Source organism: Pteropus medius, unplaced genomic scaffold (assembly GCF_902729225.1).
Source record: "Pteropus medius unplaced genomic scaffold, Ma_sr-lr_union100, whole genome shotgun sequence".
NCBI lineage: Eukaryota > Metazoa > Chordata > Mammalia > Chiroptera > Pteropodidae > Pteropus > Pteropus medius.
In genome coordinates, this window is record NW_024344378.1 from 42,417,822 (window position 1) to 42,436,995 (window position 19,174).

Below are 19,174 nucleotides of genomic sequence, written 5' to 3' on the forward strand. Positions count from 1 at the left end.
TTTACACTACTATACACCTGTTAGAATGGCTAAAATAAAACAAACAGTACCTGGTGCTGGTGAGGATACAGAGGAACTGGAATTCTCATAGGTTGCTGGTAAGAACATAAAGTAGTAGAGCCACTAAGGAAAATGGTTTTCCAGTTATAAGTTAAACATACACTTAGCATACAATCCAACAATCCTACTCCTAAGTGTTGACCCAAGTGAAATAAAAAACCTATGTTCATAAAAGAAAAAAACCTGTATGAAAAATTTACATCAGCTTCATTCACAATCACCAAAAGCTATGAACTACCCACATGTCCCTCAAATGGAGAACAGACAAACGGTGGTACTCCAAACCATGAAAAACTACTCAACAGTAAAGAAGAATAAACTATTGATTGAGACATGCAACAAATAGAAGAATCTCAAATGTGTTATGCTAAGTAAAAGAAGCCAAACTCAAAAGGCTAAATATGATTCCATTTATTTCTATTACATTCTAGAAAAGGCAAAACAAATCTGTAGTTGTCAGGTATTAAGGATGGAGGGAGTGAGTTTGACTTTAAAGGAATAGCATAGGGGAATATTGGGAGAGGGGTGTTGTAAATGTTATGTATCCTAATTGTGGTGATCACTATATGACTCTACGCATTTGCCAAAACTCACAGAACTGTATACGAGAAGGGAATTCTACCATGTGTAAATTAAAACAAATTTTAAAATAAAAAAGAAGCATCTCTCCCACAATTAAGTATAAGGAAAAGCTTCACATTTTCTAAATGTTATAAACCAGTGAAGCCTCATTTCACAGAAAGACATCTGTAAACAAAATAATGTAACTATTTAAACCACAAACAAGGCTATAATTTTTTAAAAGATATATACAAGGCATAAAAACGTGCTTATTAAAAGCATAAGTGGTTGACCAGAAAGTTGTTTACCACCTCTGAATAGCTATAAAATGTTAATATATTTTTATAACTTTCATAAATAAAGTGGAGTAAATTAATTCACAGTTACCTTTCAGGGAGAAGCTGTCAAAACTTTGCACTTTTTGGGCAAAACGGAATTTGCGACTTCCTGTTATGTTAAATTTGGTACTAAAGCCTGTATGAACCACCCCAAGTGGGCTATTTACTATGATAAATACTGTTTCCTAACAAGAAGAAAAGAGGTGGCCTGGGAAGATAACTGAGGGGATTTTAATGCACTCTCTGAAACACTCCGACACTCTTCTAGAGAGAATAATTTAATATCAGCCAGAAGTCAAGCTCAAAATTCCATTTCCTGAAAAAAATCATCAAAAACTAATGCAATTTAATCCGCCAAACATTAACTAATTATTTAGTATCTGCCAAGCACTGTGCTAGGCACTAGGTAAACAGAGTTGAAAAAGAACATAATATTTGCCTTTTAATAATACACAGACTAGCAGGGGAGAGAGAGGTAAACAATAACACTTACAATAATTAGGTGTAATACAGAAGTGTGTTCAGGGTACAGAGACGACCAGAGAAAAAGGTAATAGTCTGAGTACCTAACAAAAAAGATATCAACCTGTTCCTAGGATCCCCTAAAATCCACCCTCAGTGATGACTGCAGTGCTAACAGAGACAAATAAAAGGCTACATGGTTTGAAGAGTCCACTCCTTGATATTTACTATCACCCCATTACAGTTTTGAGAAAACCAAGCATGGGATGCCTATACTGATGTATTTATCTCCCTGACTTAGGCAGTTTTCTAGGTTATGAAATTACCAGAGAGAAGAGAATTAATATTCTAACGGCTTCTTTTTCTGGCAAGCAGAAAAATCCCAAGCAATATCTCCCTCTCATTAAAACCTAAGATACCTTTCATTCAAAAAGAGAAAAAAAAATTCTTTCATAGCTCATGACAAGTTCCTGCAAGCTAATCATCCTACACAAAATTATGATAGAAAAGCATGTATGTCCCATTTCCTCTGTGTGTTAGCTGTGGTCACAGATAACATAAAATTCCAATTTCCTATTTCTAGTAAAATGACTATTGCCCTAATGATCTCACCATGTATTGAACAAGTAAAAATGAACTCTCTAAAATGATAGAATTCCTATTCTCTCCTATATCTTCAAGTCCCCTCCTAAAACTTCTAGCCCTAACAGGAAAGATTACACAGAAGACTTTCTTTCCTCCCTTCTTTCTATTCTACCCATCACAAATATTAATTCCAGGCATGTACACCATGGTCAATTGGCAAGAAAGAAATCATCAGAAAGTGTTAAAAACAAAAGGGTGGGAAAAACCAAAGGGCCACATATATGAGGGGTAACACCATATTTTGGAAATGGAAAACATTTTCACAATGAGATATCAACTAATAATCAGAATGGCTATCATCAGTAAATATTACTCAGCCATAAAAAACAATGAAATCTTATCATTTGCAACAACATGGATGGAACTGGAGGGTATTATGCTTAGTGAAATAAGTCAGACAGAGATAGATAAATATCATCTTCAACATATCACTTATATGTGGAATCTAAAAATGAAAATAAATGTACAAACAAACTCAAAGACAGAGAACTGATGGCTGCCAGATGAAAGGAAGGACTGAGGGGATAGGTGAAAAAGGTGAAAGGGATTAAGAAGTACAAATTACCAGTTATAAAAATAGTCAAGGGATGTAAAGCACAGCATCGAAAGTATAGTCAATAATACTGTAATAACTATGTATGGTGCCAGATGGGTACTAGGCTTACCAGGGTAACCACTTTGTAAGGTATGTAAATGTCTAATCACTTTGTTGTACACCTGAAACTAATATAATATTGTATATTAACTATAATAGAAAATAAATTTTAAAACATCACTGAAAGAAAAAGGAAATGTGAAAGGTTTTATAGCTAGAACATCTGAGTTCAGATCATGTCTCTGCCACTTATTAGCTCTATGGTTTTATTTTTTTATTAATTGATTTTTTATAAATTACATTGGTTAACAAATAGCTCTATGATTTTAGGCATTGGTTAACAAATAGCTCTATGGTTTTAGAAAACTTATTTCACCTGTCTGAATGTCAGTGTCTCCAAATGAAAAATACTGTCATGATTATTCCTGGGATTAGGTAATATACAGGAATGATTCTCATGCCTCCGACATGCCAGAACTCAGACCTCACCTTAAGATTGTTTTAATTGGTTCTAGAGTGGGGCTTGGACCAAAAAAAAAAAAAAAGTGCAACATTTGGCAATGTATCATTGTGTTTAAAAAAGTATTATTGAACTCATCCTGTTTTGCAAGTCACATGTTCTAAAACAGTGCTAGTAATTAAAAAGCTAAATTTGGCATTTATCTGTAATGCCTCACTTAATAAGCAAATCATCTTTATCATCAACTGAGAATTGTTTTAAGAAGCTGAGAAAATAAGGCATACATTAAATGACTAAAGTCAATTAATATGTACCAAATATAAAATGACTTAGATGATGGGATAAATTATACACTGTTTTATGTCAGGTACCATGATTTTTTAAAATATTTGCAGAATCAAGTGCAGTGCATGGAATTCAATGAATATTTTTTAAATAAATGAATGAGAAATAATGTCTACAGGAATTTACCAGCAGTGTCATTGTCAAAGGCGAGTATAGTGGAAGGTATTTTTAATGGAAAAATGAGTCCCAGTCACCTACCCACAAATGAGACTACTATAATAAGCCTATAATGAAGAAAACTGAACTTAGCTTTGAAAGGTAAATTAAGCATCTCTTGGCATTTCAAGTTAAATCTTTTGACTAGTGGCCTATCCTACCTCCATTCTTAGATCCAACCCTGAGTATCCTCCAATCTCATTACAATAAAATCAACAGGAGGCTAGTCTTTCTAAAGCAAATTTCACCTTTATTAGGAGCATTACAAAAGTCTAGCTTTCTGAGTATTGCATACCTGCTTAAGAGCAAATGAATGCATAGTATACACCAAAGAAGAAAAAGGACACAAATCTACCCAACTGATTGACCAATGGGCCTGGGAGATGAATGGACCGAATGCCTGCATACCATTTCTCATTCTCCAAAATAACCCTAGATGGTTGCCGCAGACCTTAGACTAAGGAAAATTTATTGGTCAGTTTGTTATTTTTTAACATCCTTTTTCTGAGCACCCAGCAACTAAAATGATATGTACCTTCAAATTAGCAAGGGCAAATGCTGCAAATATCTGGGCTGAATTACCCATTTGTATGTTTGGAGCTTGAATTATTCGATTACATTTTTATATTTTAAAGAGGAGAGTAAAAAAACTACAAGGAAAAGAGATACTAAAAAATCTCATTGCTGTAGATTTAAAGATTTTCAAGGTGGTCAGAAGTCAAAAGAACCCTTCAGCAATAAACAATACATTTATTCCGCAATCTAATTAATATTCACCAGCTATGTTACTTAAGAAACAAAACAATATTATCTAGGGAATTCAGTTGCATACAAGCAAAAGTAAGTACATTAATGAGTGCAAAATCTTACAAAATTAGGAAATTAGGAAAAATACGCATAGAAAAAAATCAATTTTTCTTCAAAACTATACTTAAATATTAAGAAAAATGTGAGTCCCATTAATTGTTCATTTTATAATAAAGCAAATGTTTAAATTAGAGTGACATCATGAACCTTCTGTGAGACCTCTGTCAATAACAACCTATATCAATAACAACTTTTTCTTATTTGAAAAGGACTGAAGTGCTTCCTCTATTTATGTACAAATGATTATGCAAAATAATGCAAATTCTAGACCCATAAACTTGCAAATTTAATTAATTAAATTCTAAATTAAAATCTGGTTATTTTCCAAATGATATCTTAAGACTAACACTGATTAATTGATTCCTGCTTCCTTATTAACAATAGCAAACCCCAAATTGTCAATGATCACCAAAACAGGGCACGCCACTAGGTTGTAAGAAAATACCAGAACTTCTACTTGTATTTATTTTTATCGAAAAAAAGAAAGTGTCAGCACTGAGCTGATCAAGAAGGGAAAGTTTTGGTGGTTAGACTCCCATTTGGAAGAATGCACAAAAGGCCGAAATGAGAATGAAATGGCAGGCACCAACTTTATTGTGGGGAGCGCAGTTCTATTGGGAGAAGCTCAGTCAGTCTATTGCGGGGAGTGGGCTTCCGCTTCTGCTCTTCTTGTGCTCCCCTTCTGCTCTCCAGGGGACCGCATGGCTCCACACATATCATTCAGCCACACATGCATGATACAATAAGCTGAACTGCGTTTACACATTTTAGGCATGGGCACCCTCCTACACTAATGTAACATTCTAAATCTAGGGTCCTATCCCTAGCCACAAGCTTGGATCACAGCCAGACCTGGGACCAGCCAGGCATGGGACCCACAGAAAGAAATTAAGCTTTACTGATATTTAACAAGCATTATCATGGCTCTTTTGCTAGCTTGAAGTCAATTGTAAACAAGACTGGTAGATTACATGAGATATAAAAAAGGAAATGCAAGGGGTTGATGGTGAAGTCTTCACTCATTTCTCCTGGCTTCTGGCATATTGCAAAGTATCATAATGTGCATAGCCACAGGAAATGAATTTACTGATTATATTACCTAATTTTATTTAAACTAACCCTACAAAATAGAAACATTAAAAAAATTATTGCAAATAAACATTATATTGACAGTTATACTAATAATACAGGCACAAAGAAATGATGGAGCTGTCACCTCTGCTCCTATGGTGAGGTCTTCATCATTCATGATTAAATCGGACCTGACTAGAAGTCAGGCAAAAAATGTATCTTTATTTTTTTTTAATATTTTTATTTTTCAATTACAGTTGACATTCAATATTATGTTTCAGGTATATGGCACAGTGGTTAGACATTTATATAACTTACAAAGTTATCTCTGCAATAAGCCTTGCACCACCTATCACTATGTATAGTTATTATAATATTATTGACTATAATCCCTAAGCTATACTTTACATCCCATGACTATTTTGTGACTGCCAATTCGCACTTTTTAATCCCTTCACCTTTTTCACCCAATCCCCACCCACTCCCATCTGGCAAACCATCAATTTATTTTCTGTATGTATGAGTTTGCTTCTGTCTTGCTTGTTCATTTATTTTTTTTTAGATTCACATATAAATAAAATCATATGGTATTTAATATTATTAAAATATGGATTTTAATCTATCTTTATTAATGGTAAAGGTCACCTTGGATATTTTGCCTTGAGATATTATATAATGATAGTACAAAACTACTGTGATTAGCAAAGCTTTTCAAGTCTTGCTTATTTCATCTTTATCTCATTCTTATTTACATATGTTGTGCTGTGTAATATACATTGTGTATTACTTCAGTAGTACATGTATATAATTCATAGTGAAAGGAGAGTACCATACTTGTTCTCCAAGTCACACTACTCTCTCCTAGCCTCCACAGATACATCTGCAGGAGTTAGACAGTCTCAAAGCTCTGTATGCCATCTCCCATAATAGTCACAGCCTTACACTTCGGAAACCATCAGGAATAATTCCATCAAGCTCTCTGTCACTACAGGAAACCCAAACTTCCAGGGTTGTCCTTCACCACTAGATCTATATGTCCTATCATCTTACCCACAACCTAAGTTCAGAACACATTATACTATGTCATCTAGAGATGACAAAATCCTTTACATGTACCCTCTCTTCCTGAGTATTGTCACCACTTTTTGCTCAAATTAAAACACAGCTGGCATGAGGAGTATTAGCACCAAAATGGCCACATAAAAATTTCAAAAACCATCCCCTCCCAGAAACATCAGTTTGAACAACTAACTGTGAATGAAAATAGTAAACTAGAATATAGTTCATTTGAAATCATCCAGAGGAACAAAAACCAAAAAGAATAAAAATAAGAAAGCCTTTATCAATTATGAGATATCAGTAAAAGAAAATATACATTATAAGGGTCTCAGAAGAAGAGAGAGAGAAAGGATTAGAAAAATTATTTAAAGAAATGGCTTAGAATTTTGCAAATCTGGGAAGAGAGTTAGATATTCAAGTTCATGAAGCTAATAAATAAACCCAAAATTTTAACTCAAAACAATCTTCTCCATGACATATAATAAAACTGTCTAAAATCAAAGACAAAGAGAGAATTTTAAAAGCAGCAAGAGAAAAAAAAAAACTCATATATAAGGGAAGCCCCTCATAAGGTTACCAACAGATTTTTCAGTGGAAATTTTGCAGGCCAGGAGAGAGTGGGACATTATATTCAAAGTGGTAGAAAAAAAAATGCTAACCAAGAATAATTTATTCAACAGAGCTGTCTTTCAGAAAAAGAGAAATGAAGACTTTCCCAAACAAACAATAGCTGATTATGCATTAACTGAACCTTGAAAGGTATATAAGTTTTCTATTATCATCTAATGAATAGAGGCCAGGGATGGTACTAAAATCCTACAGTGCAAATGACAGCCCTCACAATAAAAAATTATCCAACACTAAGTGTCAATAATGCTGAGATTGAGAAACCCTGTTCTACTAAAAAGAAAACACCTCTATCTCACTGGGAGTGGTCAGTGTCTATCATATATTAATTAGGAATGCATTTTTGGCTTACCACTTGAAACGAATGGTGATTTATTTTCCTGAAATCATAAGAATAACTTCCACAGTTGAATAGCATTAAGGGCTCATAGCCTTAAGGTCACAAGATGACTACTATAGCCACTGGCACCACTACCACATTTAAGGAAGAAGGTAAGGATAGAGGAGAAAGCAGTAGCACTAGACACATCTGTGCCTTTTATCAGGAAATCAAAACATACTTTTAAGGGACTCTATAGACAATTTAAAAAGTAGTACTTCTTTAACTGACCCATTCTGCTTTGTACAGTACAATGGTTAGATATTAAGTTAGGGAGTAAACAAAAGAAACTGGCAAGCCAAGTACACCCTCTTTCATTATAAAGTGAAAAATAAATGAAAAAGCAATCAATCAGAGACTAACAGTGAAAAATTTTGGAAACCCTCTTTCAGGGAACACTTGGGAAAGCAGTTAAATTACAGAGAACAATCTCAGTTGTTGGCAGGAAATGCCATTCCTGACTAACCTGCTGGGGTCCTTCAGTGATATTACATTCTTGATAAGGGAAATTCAATATTTGTCAAAGATCAGAGATATATGTTAGAGCCCATAGGTATGATGCATTTTACATCCGTAAAAAGCCCTCCCATCTGGTGGTATAAATTCAAGATTCTTTGACTTATAGTTAAAATGAAAGAGGCATATTTGCAATCCAGTGTACAGATAAAAGAGCCCTCTTCCTCTAGGGTGGCACATATTCTAACCAGTCTAACATATTTTAATTTGGATTTCTGTTTGGTACATAAACAATACAGATCCTGTTGATCTTTATATAAGCCCCTGCAGATGTAATATATTCAGATTTTCAAATGCATCTAAAAAGACCGAACCTCTGAGATTTCTGCTGAAAAGAAAAACTTATGAACTAGAAAGTAAAATGTGCACATAGCAGCAAGTGGGGAAAGGAAAGAAGGCATTTATTGAGATAATGAGAAGCCAGCAAGAAGGAAATTTGTCAGGATAGGTAAGACATATAACTAGTTGAAGCCTCCTCAGTCTTTTCAGTTTAGCACATCTAGAGGTAATTTCATATGATAAACTTGAATTTTTCATCCTGATACTTTCCAAATAAAATTTTTTTAGATTAACATTCAACTACTGATCAAAGAACAGATTCCAGAAAATTCCAAATAAACTATTTTCAAACTTTTGAGGGTTGCTGAAATGTGAGGTTCAAATTTGGGGTTCGAATGATTCCATTTCAAAAAAAGGGAGTAGGGCTTAGAGGTGTACTCGTAGATTTTTCATGGTATGATTCCAGACCATTGCAAAAAAAAATCACATGATCTTTTTGCTGGCGTAAGGTCTTGCCTTCAATCTGTAAAAAATGCAACACCTGTGAAGTGTAATAAAGCAAAGCACGATACAATGAAATATGCCTTTATTAATATAATCATAAATCATTTCATGTGCCTTAAAATTTATTTAGTTACTACCATAAAAAGTAAGATAAAAGGCAGTTTATTTGGGTAATCTTACACTGTGAATAGGTAACTAAGCAATTATAAGAATGCATGTCAGATAATAGGTACCTGATTAATTTCTGTTTCCATTCATCATATTCTATTGCCATTTGCCCACAATAACAAATGCACAGCTTTTTATCTATAATTATGTACCTAACTATGTGCCAACCATTTAAAAGGGACCTAAAAATGTATGTCTAGGGCTTCTATATATAAGATTTGACCTTTTTGAGAAATACTCACTACATACATAAATACATAAAATATTTTCCAAATATGTTTAAAATTGCAGTATAATACTATATTATCATAAATTCACTATTAGCATAATTCCATCCTATTATTTTTAACAATCATTCAAAGGCCACATTTATAACGAAAAGAACATAAAACTTGGAATCAGGATACCTGTGTTTTAGTTCTAGTTCCAAGCTTCATCAAGTCACTTAAAACACTTAAGCCTCAGAAAAAAAAAATGGAGATAAGATAGCCTGCGTGCATAATTCACGGGGCAGCTGTTGATAATTACAGGCTATTATCCTCATGAAAGTATTTTAAAAATTGAAAGGCATTATAAAGATATTATTAATGTGAGTAAATACAAATAAGAATATAGCATGTGGGGGAAAAGTATTGGGAAAAAGAACTGAAAATTTATTTAGAAATCATCATGTGAACGTGATGAACAGCAACATGTTCCTTTTCCCAAAGTCTAAGCAAGCGACAAGTTTAGACTTTAAAGGTTTTCAGTCAATTATTTTTTTAATAGGGTCAATATGTGACAGGTCCAAAGTTAATACAAGCCACCTGACCAAAATGAGAAACAAAGTCTTTAGAGAAAAGTAAATCCTAAGTGGAATATAAAATTAATCTGCAGAGTAAACAGAATACTGTAATAACAGAGGCTGTAGGCCTATTACCAAATTAACCTGATTTCCATACAAGGCAATGTTCTTTTGTATTATACTGAAGATGAAATACTAGAAATCTGAGAGGTCTTAGAGACCAATTTCTAGACTATATTCTTACTCAAAATAGACCAGATAGAGTTCTCAAGTCTAAGAAAATCTAAGGTACAATGTGAGCAATATGAATTTTTTCAATCCACTTAGAATATCAGCAAATAAAGAACATATTGTAACCTCTGAAATAGGAATGAAAAAGAAAGTCAGGCAGAACGTTTTCACAAAAGTTATTCAATGAATTTAAAAGAATATGCCTAGAGATTAACTGTAATCCTCAGAGAGGCAGGGTTACCAAGATGGCCTCTCCCATGAGCTGCATATAAGAGTTAATTCAACTGATACTCATTAAGTTAGAACATAAAATATTGCACATTACAGGTGGGGAGGAGTATATGTTATGATCCCTGCCATGCTTATGAAATACTGAAAGATCAATATTTTTTATAACTAAAAGAAAGTTTGATGTACTCAAGTTTCTAAATAAGTAGTATATATGTTATACCCACAAATGTTTCAACATTTGCTAACGAGTGCAAGGGCAATCAGAAAGAGGAAGATTGTTTGGACTACATTAGAAAGACTTCATGTGTAAGTGGAGGCTAGAAACTGGTCTTAGACAGTTGGTATGATTTGCGTAGGTGGGAAAGCAACCACTATAACAAGAGCCAATTACTCATTTTCAATCTTATAGGGAAATCTTTAAAAGGCTGCTTCCATGTTCACCTTTCCTTTCTCCCTTATAACTTTTTAGAGACTCAAGTGAGTTGGCAGAGATCACTCAGAAGAATCATATCAAAAACTAGAATCCTAAAACTTCAGTGTTTTGGGGTACAAAATAACAAATCCATTAACCTGGCATGAAGCTCCCATTACCATGGTTCTAATGAGTGTCTCTCCTTCCAGAACTCAGTTTCATGAAGCAATTAATTAATTCCCTCATTCTGTTTCAGAATATGTCACAGATATAAATTGGAAGTCTCTAAAGTATTTCAGATATACAGACAAATATTTCAACTTCCTATCCATAAAAACACTGAAAATTCAAGGGGAAATGTCTGCATAATAAAATGAGACTTTCATATAATTTTTAGATTTCAAAGCTCGACAATCTGCAAGGAGACTAAAACCCAGACTTGCCTAGGGTCACAAAGCAATTTAGTGTCAGAACCTGGTCTAGAAATTCAATCTTCTGCTTCTTAAGATCTTTCCAGTGTGCATTAACTGTGCCTTAAACTCTAATCCAAAGGACTCTATTTTGTGCTCCGTATCAAGAATTGGATGGTTTATTTCACATCCTTCTGGGAAAAAAAAAAAAAGTTTAATAATCTCTTGAGATTTCTTTTCCTTCCTCTTTGCACTATAATTCTTTCCAATAAAGCAGGGTCAACTACTTTAAGATCAGCTACTTTATGTAGCTCTAAGAATTGTAAGAAGTTAATTAGAAGATCTCGCACAATCTAAATATGCCATCCCCTCCACATACTAACATCCTCCACCTTGCAGTGTTTCATATAAAAATTTGTACATTTTAACTTCTGTTACCCATGCACTCTCTGCCTATGGAAATTACATGCAAAACACACATATGGAAATTCTAAAAATTCACCATTTCCGTATAAACACGTTCAAAGGAAAAACTACAAGTACTAAGTGCTATGTAGAATTGAAAATATTCAGAAATGGCATTTCTAGCCCTTCTTGACATGTGAAGCCCTGCCCATCGATCACTGCCCTACTGCCTTATTTTCTTTTTCTTTTTTCTTTCTGGTGGGACCAATTGGAACAATATTACTATCCAGCTATGAGCTTATCCATCATATTGATATGTTTATTGGAAGCTCTTTGGTAATGATTTTAATAATTAAAATTATATTAGTTTACTTAAAATAAACCATGTCCAATGACAAATAAGCCATTAAAAAGCCTTTGTCCACAGATGCTGCTCCACCGACAGTTCATTAGAAGACAATATTAGTTTCTTTCATTCTGACTTTATAATTAGTTTAAACTATACATAGTTAAGAAATTGGAGTTCTTGTCAGCTATGAAAAAACCGTCTCTGAAGTTTTCCAGGATTTGTCTAGTTAATTATTGAAATGTCTACTAAAAACAGTACAATAATTTCTATAATCAAAGGATCCCTGCCAATAGTGGGTTCAATACAGAACCCAAAGTATTGAATCCTAGTAACCATATGCTTACATGGCACACTAAAAAAAATTTTAATGAAATTACATTTATTTTATAAATTTTTCCATCAATTTATTTTTAGCAATTTGTTCTATTCATCTTTTTTAAACGATTTAAAGCAATATATGATAAATACATATATAAAATAAGAATTAAAGCAGGAATAAACTTAAAATCAACTACTGAAGATAGATGATAAAAATTATATTAGAAAACTCAGCTTGTCAGAACCAATATAATTAAGCTCAAGGTTTAGCCATGAGCTTCCTGGCAACAGCGTTCTCATCACCTGCTAAAAGTGGACCTATTTGTCTTTTACTATGTACACATTTCCATGTAAATGCCTTCATAAGGAGACAGTGCAGTGTAATGTCAAAAGTATGAATTTTTCATTAAGTCTTGAAATGTACCCCTTACTTAGTCTTATTATATTTCTTAATAAATGTAACTTCTCTTAATTTTTAATAAATTTAACTTTACTTAATTTGTCCTTAATTTTTAATGTACTAAATGATTTGTTTAAAATATGTTTCTAAACAGGAGTAAAATGTTCTCATTCATTTCACTCATCTATTTAACAGGAAGATGAAGGAAGTTAATTTCTTCAGGACTGACTCTAGCTTTATATGCATCGTGCTATTTAATCCTCACAATAGCCCTAGAAAGAAACTATTACCATGCCTACTATGTGACTGAGAGAACTAAAGCTCAGAGAGATTAGGTGAAACTGATAAAGAGCAGAATTGAGATTTAAACTCAGTTGTCTAATTGCTAATTAATATTCTCTGAAGATGTGATCTCATAACAAGTACCAATTGATAATTTATTTGGCACCAAAAGTTAATTTAACAGATAGAATAGAATCACAATCAAAACTAGAATATGGTCCTTGAATTTTAAGTTTTTGCTCTACTTAACCTCATTAACCCAACTAGAACTAAGGCGAGTCTATCTTAGAATTCGATGATCAGTTAACAATAAATTCAAATATACAGTAGACATCTACTGAGTTCTACCAAATAGCAGCAGCATGCAAAGCAGTAAATATAATGAATAAAGCAAAAATAAATCACTCTAACATGAAATGGTGATGTTCACTAAAATCTGAGATATAGGCAATGTAGACATAAAAAATAATCTGTAGGGTTTTTTTGGGTTTTTTTTAATTTTTTCCTCCAGACTACTGGAGAAGTCCTATTCCATCTAATGAAGGGCCAGCTTTCTAAGCCAGAATTAATGCTGTAATACTAAGGATCACCAATTGATTCCTTACTGTTTACACCATTAAATTCTACAGAATTAAGATAAATCTACATTTGTGTAAAAGACATTGCTGTTTTGCTGCTCGTCATTATTTATATATTTACACATCACCTTGTACTAGAAAAGATATAGAGTGGCTTATAAGGATATATAAAATACAAATTAGCATAAATTTAAAGTTGGTTGAAAGAAAAAATAAAGACAAAGTGAACTACATATCACTGTGGTAAACCACATATTTGGCTCTTTTCTCTTTAGGAGCCAGCTTGAAATAGGAAAACTTATCACTTATAGAATTTATCATTTCAAAAGGTTTTTTCATTGCTTAAGAGAAATACAGGTATCCTCGGTGATTTCTCCAAAACACCTTTAAAAATATATGTGAGCTAATAAACAACTATCTTCATTCTTTATTTATAATACATATGCAACAATATTTTCATAGATTTGGTTTTTATTGTTCTGGGAATAAATGAAAAATATTGAGTTATATGTTTACAATCTTCTGGATCCTCTAGAAGAACAGATTACTGGTTTGTTTAACAAATTCCCAAACCTGCCTCCATTACACAGGCTCAAAGTACTGGGGGAGCAGGAAAACTGAAACAGGTCTCTGAGGCTAGGTTCATCCTACTTAATAAAACTGAGCCAAAAAGGAAAGAGAAGAAATATAGAGAGCCTGTATGAACTGGGTTAGAGAAAGAGCTTTCTGCGCGTTTACAGCGGAATAGGAGAAATTCTGTAGCTGCTATATTTGGAAGAGCTTGTAAATGAGAGAATGAGAAATATATATTTAAGACAACTTTATTATGTTATATAAAATTATTCTCCTCTGGCTACCTGATAAGACAAAATAGTGAAGATTTAAGTTTCCTTTAAATTATTTTGGATGGCACTTTGTTGTTTCTTTGAATATGAAATGTCACCAAAAACAAGTCTATGAGATGGCTAGCTTTTTGTAGCTTATATTCTAATGACCTCAGTATAGAATAATAGCATCCCAGGCCTCCTGTGGTTCCAACCATCTGCCCATCGTCTCACAGTGGATGAGAAGGGACTTCTCCATCTGTCCAGAATTCACTTATGTAAGAAGAACAATTTTTAATTTTTTTAATTTAAATCCCAGAAATTTTCTTTTAGAAAATAATAGGGAAATTTGAATCCGAAAAAGCACTCCAACCAAATATAATTTTTGAGATGTCTCAAATCTTTGTAGAGACCCAGAACCTTTCAGTGACCATGCATTGGTTAGAGAGTAGTGGTTTCTAGCCTTCTTCACTCCTTTAAAGGAAGAAGAAATAACATGCTGGACAATTACCCAACCCCTCACTCATCCTTCCTTCTTCCTCACCTCATATCTTCTAAACCAAGTCTGCGAGTACAGCTTCAGCACTCTGAGCTCCAGGTAGCAACATCACCAGCTTTGTCCAAGAATCACATTTCCACAGAGGATTCGGCAGCAGGTGTGGTACCACAGTGCCAGGTGGGGACCTACCCTTCAAGGTCTCAAACATACCTTGCGGAGTGTTGGAGGAGAGCAGACGTCTCACAGCCATGCAACTGGTGTGTCTACAGGCCTTTGTCATAGAGCTTTAATATTAATGCAGGCTCTAAGGTACACTCAGGACAATAGAGGAATATTTAAATCATGCACATCTTCTTCTTCCAATCATCTATTGAAGGACACTTTGGTTGTTTCCAAGATGTGGTACATATATACAATGGAATATTACTCAGCCATAAGAAAAGATAAAATACTGCCATTTGACACAACGTGGATAGATCTTGACAATAAGTCTGATGGAAAAAGTGGGGAACCATTTGATTTTGCTCATATGTGGGATATAAAAAGGAAAGCAACAGATAAACAAGACAGACAAAAACTCATAGACAAAGACAACGGTATAGTGGTTACTGAAGGGAAAGGGGATGTGGGGAAGCGGTAGGAAAGGGTAAAGGGGGCCAAATATATAGTGACAGAAATGGGTGGTGAACATACAATATACAGATGATGTATTATAGAATTATACACTTGAAACCTATAATTTTATTAACCAATGTCACCCCAATAATTTTTTTAAATAAATAAATTATATATATAATGAAAATATCTGACTTATGTTTCCACATTTTTTTGAAGATTTAAAGATTAAATGCAGAAAAAGGCACTCAGAAACTATGATGTACAATGTAAGTACATGGTAATGTTATAACTAACTTCCAAATTTTTAAAAATTACATATAAATTGGGTAAAGTGCTAACCTTAATTATGAATATCTACATTGCCATGCACTCTAGGAAAGTATCTCTAAAAACATACAACTTATTTGGAAACTCTGAATTAAAGCATAGGGAGTTCTTACTTTTTACATCCAGATATAAATTTCATTTTATTTATATATATTCAGCCTTTTCCTCAACTATTAAAAATTATTCTGAGCGGAAGTATTTCCTTACACAGCCCTTATATCACACACAGGTCTCCGGCTCTACATCTCCCCCCACGTCCATCTCTTTCTGCCATGCTACAATGCCATCTATTGTACCCTTCAGATGGCAAAATGGGCCTCCCTTGTATTATTTTACCTTAAAATCTGATTTCAATACTTGTTTGAACTCTGTTGAAGGACTTCATTAAACGTTAGCAAAAATGGACTGTGATAAAATATCCCAGAGAAAATGAGCAAAAGAGAGAGAGTATTAGGGAACATCTTCTTAAAATATTGTAGGAAAAAATTTTTAAAAGACTTACACTTCAATCCTAATGATCTTGGTATATGTTTTGAGAAATGTGACAGTAAGTGAAATATGAGAGGTTTCATTTATTTCTGACTAAAACACTGAGAATGATAAAGGTAGGAAATAATGTCTGTTTCTTACTAATTACCAGACTGATACTAAATAACTTAAGGAATATGGCCACAGCATTAACATGAGATCCATATAACATTAAGTTTAAATCAAACTATAAATATTTTTTGTTCATTCAAATCTGATCAAAAGCATAAAATCTTTACAAGAGTTAAGTATTTGCTCAGACCTCATTCCAAAACCTCCACCCTACCTACCTATTCTCCTTTAAGTTGTCAAAGTTCTGACCTGCAACAGAAAGCCCATTAGCTAAATCAGCATAGGAGGCAGGAATTGCTGTCAAACAGCAGCTCATATCAGTGTGTAAAATACAGAAAATCTTCCATAAAATGGAGGATAGCATGGATATCTGTAAGAGACATGCTTACTTCGAAATATGCCCTAGAAATCTTAGTGCTACACAGCACCTACACAGAGTTAACTTTTGGCAAGGAAAGAGTAATTCACCAAAATCTTAAAATATTCCTATACAATACTAAGGTCATTTTGATCAAGTATGATTCAGCCAGCTGTTGCATTGTAATATCTATATTACAACTGTGATTCTCCCCTCTAGGATGTTAGTGAAACAAATTGATTACTAACTCAAATAAAAATACACAGTTGGAGCATCAAGTGTCAATAAAAAATCGTTTATAGCAACTGTATTTATTAAAGTTATTTCTAGAGAAAGTATATCCCCTGGGCCAATGTTTCTTTGGCATTTTTTTTAATTACTACATAGCTCAAAGTGTCTTTCATGCTCAGTAGGCACATAATAGGCAAAGAATGGATATACTGAAAAGCTATCATAAGACCGTAAACTAAAATTTCTTCAAAATTTGGCTTATGTGCCCAAACATGTCAAAAACGTGTTAAAAACATGCCAAAAACAAGTCAAAAACTTGAAAGCATTATATTTTAAGCCTGACTTTTACCCATACCGTACAGGTTTTCCACCACCATGTTTATTTTAAATGATAGTTTTGTGTAATATTTCCCCAAACATATATTTTATAAGTGTCTTCTCCTTAACATGAAAAAATCATAGCAGTTTCTCTTCACATCTGAAAAACTTATTCAGCAAACAACATAACCATTCAAGTTTCTTCTCTACAAATAAATCTAATTCTTAACCATAAGCTAATGATACTTAAAGGAATCTCTTTGCAAGTTGAGTACCAGATGGGACATCTCTTCTAGACAGCAACACAAGGAGAAATTGATGAGAATATTTAAGAGACTATTTGTTAGGAGAGGAAGTATAAGGAACCCCACAGGAAGGAGCCATTTATGATCATTTTATCCTCCATATAATTTAAAGCTGTGGACTGGGATCCAAATGGTGGCAGGGGACACACCTCCCACTAATTGAGATAACCAGCTCTAATATAAGCAACACAGAACTAATTATTCCCATAAATTTCCTTCGCAGTGTTAATACAATACATTAACACTATTGCACTGACAGCAGCAGGCAGGGAAGTGGTAGAAAATTTAAATCCAGCACTTTCCCTTAAAGTGTGTTAGCATATCATAGTATCATCTGCATTGGAGGAATCCAAATAGAACTAGATAGAACCACAATGGGACAAGCTTGGAATCTAAATGGCAGAAAACATTTTCAGATTTTAATAACATAGATTCTTTTTTTAGACGAGGCAACCCTTGGCTGACCTTACAGATTGCAAGGACCTTGTCAGCGTACGATCCTTTATTTTTCATTTTTTATGCCTACAGTACCTGGTCTTCCTAGGTGGTCTCCCATCTAAGTAGTAACCAGGCCCGACCCTGCTTAGCTTCCGAGATCAGACAGGATTGGGCTTGTTCAGGGTGGCATGGCTGTAGACTAACATAGATTTTAAAAGATAAAGTTATATTAACAAGAATAGAATTTTTTAGCATTTACATTAAATCCATTATCCAATTTAACCATGCCCCTTCCCAACAATCTATATGGGTCAAATTATTCCTCTCTTTTACAAACAATAAAACAGAAGACATCAGGAAGACTAGAGGCTATATCTACTTAAATGGCAGGGCCACAAGTCTTGGTTTCCATTTCAGAGCCCTTTCCAAGATAGCCAGTAACAGTAAATTTTTGAGACTATGACTGTGATTTAAAAAATCAAGAAGATTATCTAAATACAAATAACAACATTAACTTGTAAACACCAATTATTTGGAAAGGAAATAAAATGTGACACTATGGAAAACAGTATGGCGATTCCTCAAAAACTAAGAATTGATCTACCATGTGATCCAGTAATCCCTCTACTGGGTATTTATCCCAAAAACTGGAAAACCCATATCCAAAAAGATATTTAGACACCGATGTTCATAGCAGCATTATTCACAGTGGCTAGGACATGGAAGCAACTGAAGTGTCCTATGATAGATAATTGGCTAAAGAAGCTGTAGTACATATATACAATATACAGCCATAAGAAGAGATGAAATAGTGCCATTTGCGACAACATAGATGGACCTCGAGATAATCATGCTAAGCAAAATAAAACAGACAGAAAAATTTGAAAATCTCATAATATCACTTATATGTGAGATATAAACCTAAAAGCAACAAATGAGCAGGACAAACAGAGACTCATAGACATGGACTATAGGCTAGTGGTTACCAGAGAACTATAGACTAGTGGTTACTAGTGGGGTGGGGGAGGAGGGGAGAGGTAGACGGGGTAAAGGGGGTCGAATATAGTGTTTAGTGGGAGGGAGAAGTGGGTAAAAGGGATCAAATGTATGGTAGCTGAAGGAAACTGGACTGTGGGTGGTAAACACACAATGGAATATACAGAT

At 33.9% G+C, this 19,174-nt stretch overlaps 1 protein-coding gene and 1 pseudogene across 1 annotated transcript in view; both read right to left on the minus strand.

Annotated features, from left to right (window-relative positions):
- Window positions 1-19,174, minus strand: part of CTNNA3 (catenin alpha 3) — a 1,416,183-nt gene that overhangs the window by 1,182,138 nt on the left and 214,871 nt on the right. The window lies entirely within an intron of this gene.
- LOC120609896 (uncharacterized) lies at window positions 18,092-18,210 on the minus strand (annotated as a pseudogene).